The sequence below is a fragment of the Lolium rigidum genome, chromosome 1 (genome assembly GCF_022539505.1).
Source record: "Lolium rigidum isolate FL_2022 chromosome 1, APGP_CSIRO_Lrig_0.1, whole genome shotgun sequence".
NCBI lineage: Eukaryota > Viridiplantae > Streptophyta > Magnoliopsida > Poales > Poaceae > Lolium > Lolium rigidum.
This window is the reverse complement of record NC_061508.1, coordinates 351,129,229-351,135,913: the sequence shown is the minus strand read 5'-3', so window position 1 is coordinate 351,135,913 and position 6,685 is coordinate 351,129,229. Positions and strand designations below refer to the sequence as shown.

The 6,685-nt window shown below is 44.2% G+C and overlaps 1 non-coding gene across 1 annotated transcript; it reads right to left on the bottom strand.

Annotated features, from left to right (window-relative positions):
• Positions 1–593: 593 nt before the first annotated feature.
• LOC124685532 lies at positions 594–659 on the bottom strand. Its single transcript, XR_006997520.1, has one exon. It is a non-coding gene; the product is annotated as a small nucleolar RNA snoR60 (small nucleolar RNA).
• Positions 660–6,685: the final 6,026 nt, after the last annotated feature.

The following is a 6,685-nucleotide window of genomic DNA, read 5'->3' as shown; positions in this document are numbered from 1 at the left end:
CTAAGTGACACTAAATCCTAAATATACAGGTGCAATCAAGCAGTGGAAACTACCTACGCCACTCCAATATGTCTCTAGGAAAGCGGGCAAGCCACAATCAGCACCGACGGCTCCTGCAACCCAACCGTGGGTTATCTGGACATTGCAATAACAATGGAACCAAATTACACCGAACGGAAATGAACATGAAATTGGCAGCTCACTTTGCAGATCACGTGCTACTACTTCTGGAGGCGCTACAGGCTGCCCTTGAGGTGAAACAGTAGGGAAAATATTTTCATTTACTTTATTCTACTGATTCACAAATGATGAGCTCATATTGTGATGTCGTGACTTACAAAAGGACAAGTAGAAGACATTGAAAAACAGATCTCTCGACAAAAAGAAGATAAGTAATCATATCTACAGCCATGATGCAGTGGGAAGGGTGTCAGGTTGATTGTCACCAACAAGCCAAACTGCTCACCCAAGCATACAAGCAAAAGACAGATAAAAGAAAATTTAACACAAAGTCAGTGAGATGGATGACGTGATTGTCAAGTAAAAGAAATGTAGCAATGCACTCAAGGGATATGACTGCCTATGGGTAAAAAAGCATCAGAAACTCGATTTTGCATCTTGTCTGAAAGGGGAATCCGATTTTAGCTTGTCATCTGCTCAAATGGGAATCTAAGAAACAACAGATTGGTAGACAACACTTCAAGAAAACCACTGAAATGGGTACCAACTGATATACCACCCAATGTCATGGTGATGGATGAAGTATGGATACAATCAAAACACAGAAAATGCAAAAAAAAAGTATAAATATTGTAAGTGGGATTTAACCCAAATAACCGCCACAGTAGACTCAGGAGAACAGTTCCAGAATCTACTCAAAGCAACCAAAAGATTTTAAAAGGTGCTTATTAGACGATACTTCCATTTTCTAGCAGACATCACATGCAAGTAGTTCTCTATCAGCAATTGAACTAAAGAGATCATGTTGATGAAAAGGAAAATAGCATAGTACCAGTTTCAAAGCTATAAAAAATTACAAGTGAGTAAGCAATCAGAAAAATCAAACATCCAGCCTGTGGTAGCAGCGAGGAGAATTTTCTGAACATTTTGATATCTTATTTGCATTTTTTCGAATTTATATCAATTAGTTATGGTTTTTACAACTTGAGATATTTTATGAAAACGGATAACAACAGGATACGATTAGTGAGTTCAATTCGCTGAAAACGTCCTACCCACTCTATTTGGAAGCACTGAGTTTAGATGTTATGAATCAAAGGTACATCAACTAATTCTAACATTTGGCCAAGCTGGTGGCTCCTTGGGCTCTCACTCTTCTCCTAAAAATCTGAACCTAGGTACCGAAGTAAATCTAGTACTCTGAGCACGAACATGTGTCTGCTGGTTGTTGAAATTTGAATTGGATGTCTTAGTTTGGAAAGATATTGGCACCAGAAAAAAGGTATTTTCGGTGGAGATGGACATGCCAGCAATGGATGCATTCACAAAGTGACCAGGTTGGTAGACGTGCTTGTATAGGAAAGGATCAACCTTAGTGTACCACTCAAGTAAACTCCAGCCATTTAGAAGGATTCTTTTACCTAACATATCAAGCTGTAGAAAACAAAATGCATACCACACAAACCTGATGCATGCAAAAAAATAGACGTGCATCAAATTATATACCATCAGGTTTTCGTATCAATGTTCCAAATTGAGAGTTAGGAGCATCGAGTTTTGTACTGCACATAGTTCCACTAAACTTCTCTTCCAATTTTTAAAGGGTGCAAACAAGAGCTACAAAAGAAACTTAATAAATACACCCACAAATTTCTCAACTATTCTATCTCGTTCACCAGCAACACTAGTACACAAATAGCAAATTGATCTTGCAATTTAGCTTGGCATAGCCAAATTATTGGCTGGTTCGTTTACAAAGGCCTCAAGATAGAAACAGTGAATTTCAATGATTCTCATTAAGAACAGAAAAGTAAAAGTTAGCTTAGATAATAGACTAAAGTTCAATAAAATACAGAAATTTCGGACTGGCCTTTGCTATTTTTCGGACACCCATATCATATGGCAAACAATATATACTACAAAATTTTCATTGTGTAAACAGCCCGCGTGTCATTCAAACATAATTCATCATTAGTGGCAGAAATCAATCTTTTGAGATAACCACCAGCAGCAAAACCATTTCAAACAACACAATCATCCTTATTAGGTGGCAATGCTGTGTTGATTAAAAAATCATCTACTTTGAACTAGTACTCTAAATCAGCTCCAACAAGTGCAATCAACAAATTAGAAGCTCAAACACAAAACAGGATTCTGGTTTAAGAAATGAAACTTCAGATTCAAGGTTGACATTGATTTATTCGACCAAAAAAAAGCACACTATAAAGACGCATCTTTCTATCTAAATATGTCAGCCAACAATGAGCATACAGCCTAACCGAGACAAAAAAAAAAACATAGCATTTGAGGATGTAGAGGTAATCATGCCAACATGGCCATGTAGACAAGAGAAGGGATAACTAGAAAATCACCCAAACAGACGGGAGTCGAAGAGATGGCCACCACTTCCGTTTAGTGCTCCACTTTATCCTCCAACAAACACATACATATATATAGTTGCACACAAAAATGCATCAGCAAAACATTCAGACAATCAACAACACAACAAGGGCAGGCACTAGAAAAGCAAGCAAATGAATTATACCTTGAGGACCAGCACTGCCGCTACAATGTCCAGCCAAGACAGAGTATATGTACCTGAAATAAAAGGTAGTAGTGATGCATCTGTTTTGCCATAACTTGAATTGATTCACAGATAAAACTACAGATGGTTTGAGCGGCCGGCATACAGGCTTCCTTGATGCTGCTCGCTACTGAATCTCCAACTAACCGATGCGGAGAGTCTGAACAATTACATCAACCAAATCTAAGTACCTAGGATCAGAACAAACATGCTGCTGCCCCACCCCGTTGCAGTCTAGGGACGGCTCTTCCTTCTCCCTTCCTCAACAGCTCCTACCTCTTCTACTTCAGCAGCGGGAGGGCTTCCCCAACAGCCTCCAGATCCACGGCGCCGGCATGTACACCGGTATGACGCTCTGAACCTGAAAATGTAGAGGCAGGGTTGAGCACTGCATATGTGTAATTAACTAAGCAGCAAACAAATGAAGAAACAAAAGCATCCTAGATGCACTGCCTATATATGTACACATCTCAACAACAGGAAAAAAATGAAACTTTAGCATGAAAAAGGTTTCTGTGTTAGTGTGCAATAATGAAACTATGATGATAATTAGCCAGTATCCACTAAATAAAATGATAGGGGTAGTATTAAATGTAAGTGGGTATATGTCATGCAACTGCTTGCATATATGCACAGTTTTATTGGCCTATTGCTGCCTACGTATGCATTGCTATACTAGCATCCAGTAATTAAAAAAAAAGTATTTTGCCAAACGAAAACCAAATCGTAACTAACAAAAGAAAGGGGCACCGCTAATCAAATGGATAAATCGCACAGCATAAAGGACACATCATCTTTTTACTGGCTCATTTCACCAAAATACCTTGCCATGAATAACCAGATTATACTCCTACGCTATAAAAGGGAAAACAAAAGCGCATCGATAACTAAATCAAGAAGGATCGCTACAGTGAAACGTAATATATATAAGATCTTACGCAACGTTTCCACATCAATCAACGACTAGCACAATATACTGAAGGATCTGCCAGTCCCAATAATCACTCTTAAAACACATAACATTTGCATTGTTGAACCAAATTGCGGTAAATACAAAATATGCAGCAAGCGCAATGAGTGGAAGCTACCTGCACCACTCCAGCATGTAGCTAGGCAAGCGGGCGAGCCATGACCAGCAGCGGCAGCTCCTGCAACCCAAACCAAAGAGCGTGAGGACATTGTCCGCACATCAACGGAATCGAACCACGCCAGGAAAATTGGCAGCTCGCCTTGCGGGTCATGTGCCACTACTCGTTCTGGATGCGCTCCAGGCTGCTGCCCTTGCCGGCCAGGGCGATACCCTGGGCGCACAACTAAAGAAACTCGAATCAGATCAAGGGTAGGACTAGTGCCAAATCTCGTCCTAACAGCCGAATCAACTGCTATACGGAGGCAATGACGGAGAGGGAGTATATCATGATAGAAGGTGCTACCTTTGAAGCCCCTGGACGGCGGCGCGCGTCTCCGGGACGACCAGGTCGACCTCCTGGCCGCCGGCGCCCACACGGCTGCGTGCAGCACCGTGCCGCGCGCACGAGGCAGACCGGCGTGATCGACGGAGCCACGCGCGCCGTCGAATCGACGCACGTGGCGTTGAGGAGCAGGCCAGTCGCGCCGGCAGGGTGGCTGCTGCGCGGGCGGCGCCTCCTCCTTCGTCTGCGGGGGTCGATGGGGCGGCGGTTGGGAGGAGGGTTGGTTGGGGGAAGGCGTCGGCGGCTTGTCGGCGTGGTGCAGGGGAGAAAATGCTGGCGGAGAGGAGGAGGTGAGGGGAGACGAGGCGACGACGGAGGGCGCGTGCCGGCGGTGGTTGGCAAGATATATACTGAAGACGGAGCTAGAGATGTGGATGGACTGAAATTGAGGAGGCGTGATTTTCCTTCTCTTTTTTGTTTCCTGATTTTCCTTGATGGTTGATTAGCTAGCTGCAACGAAGCGTCCCCCCGATTAGCAAATATTAATGACGTGATTTAGTACAGTATTGTTTTGTCTCCCACCAATAATATAGCTACCTACAATTATGCAGGATTCCACGCGATTTTTAAGAAAGCTTACCTATTTGCTGATTCGAATCGTTCAAACTTCCTCCGGATTTGACGGAGATGGTCAAAGGATCATGATTAAATTACCCAATTATCCCGAAAATTCTGTTTAGGCTAAAAAAAAGGAAAACGATCTCAATTATTTTGACTCGCTACTTTCTAAAAAACCGGAGGCGTGCGACTAAAGTAAATCGCCAATTTTGTTTCCACGTAGACTTGATTCCTATGCTAGCCCGTCTTGATGGTTGTTAATCCATGCATTATTCCTACGCTAGGTACATATCGTAATATTTCGAATCCTTAACGTCTAATCCATGCATGCACGTAGTAGAATTACTCGTAGTAGTAGCACTGTGCTTCTTTATTGTAGGAATAATAATGCCTATAAATTCACCTACTACTCCCGCTACGCAAACTTTATAATATCTAATGGTTAGGGTTATGCAACACCGACCCGTGACCAAAAACGCAACACCACTTGCCCTCCCACTCCCGTCCCCCGCCCCCTTCTTCGCTACCGTCGGAGGTCACATCAGTCTCCCCGTGGGCGGTGAACGTTTCCCCTCTGCAGCGGCGAGCGAGTGCTTTGCGAAATCGGCGGCGCGGCGGCGAGCAAGTGCTTTGCGGAATCGGCGGCGCGGTGATGTGGGATCTCGCTGAGAGGGCGGCACAAATGGCGAGGCTTCTTCCCGGCGGCGGTGTGCCTGTTGTAGCGGAGTCGAGATCGAGGTTCTCCACGATCTTCAGGTCGGAACGATCTTTGAGAAGAGAGGTACCTGGCGTACCGTAGCACGAGATCCCCACCTCCAAGTCGATGCAAGTAATGGAAATGTTAATGCTTTGTCTAGTTCTTGACTTCTTGTAGAGCAGATTCTGCATATGCAAAAGGCTACTCCCTCCGACCCAGGATGTGTGCTAGCTTCGAATTGATGGGCCGACCTACCAGAAAGGAGGGATATAGATGGCCTGATTAGTGATTAACTCGGTGGATTGGGATTGGATTGGACAACGAACTGACGTCACTCACGAGGTAGCAGATATTGGTACTAGCTAGATGGCATATTGGCAAGCTCGACGTGGTAGCCGGCTAGTGCCGGGTTCGCCTCCTAGTTCTTGGTCGACGTGATAGCCCTTGTAAATTTAAAATGAACCGGTACGCCTTCCTCACATTTGGCCCATCTCCCTCGCATCTCCCCCGTATTCCTCGCATATCTCCAGATCTCTCTCTCCAGCTAGCTTTTGGTCGATCACCCACTTTTGGTCAGGTCTTCAGCTAGCTTCTGCCAAGATCGCTCGCTTTTGGCCGGATCGCTCCCTTTTGGTTGGATCTCCAACTAGTTTCTCGCTAGATCTCCAGCACGTCTTAGACTTGGCCTTGGCCGGAGGAGGAGGCTCTTCTCAGAGCAGGCTTTATGTTAGCGCCTCCTCCATGCTAACTCCTCCTATGACCATCTCCTGCTTCGGCTAAGCATGCCTTCGCACCTTTAGCTAGATCCCCCTCCTCCAGACAGCTCCTTCTCCATGCATCCCATTCCTCGTGTGCATCCGCCCCTTGGTGCCATTGCTGGATCAATCTAGTGCAGCGACATCGTCCACCTACGCCTTCGGATCTTCGTCCTCCTCTGGATCAACATCAGGTGCTCCTGCAAAGGACTGAGAACAATTCAAACTACAAATCCAATCGATGAAACTTGAGCAATCCCATAGTTCATTATAATTCTATTCAATGTTAAAACATGAATGGATGGAAACTGTAGTACAAGCTACACTCGATGAGTCAAACTAGAACTTGACAGACAAACAAACAGGAAAATAAAAATATGTTGTTTACTTTTGGCTTTGTTCCACCATGTTACCTTAAAATCATCATGAAGTGGTTTAA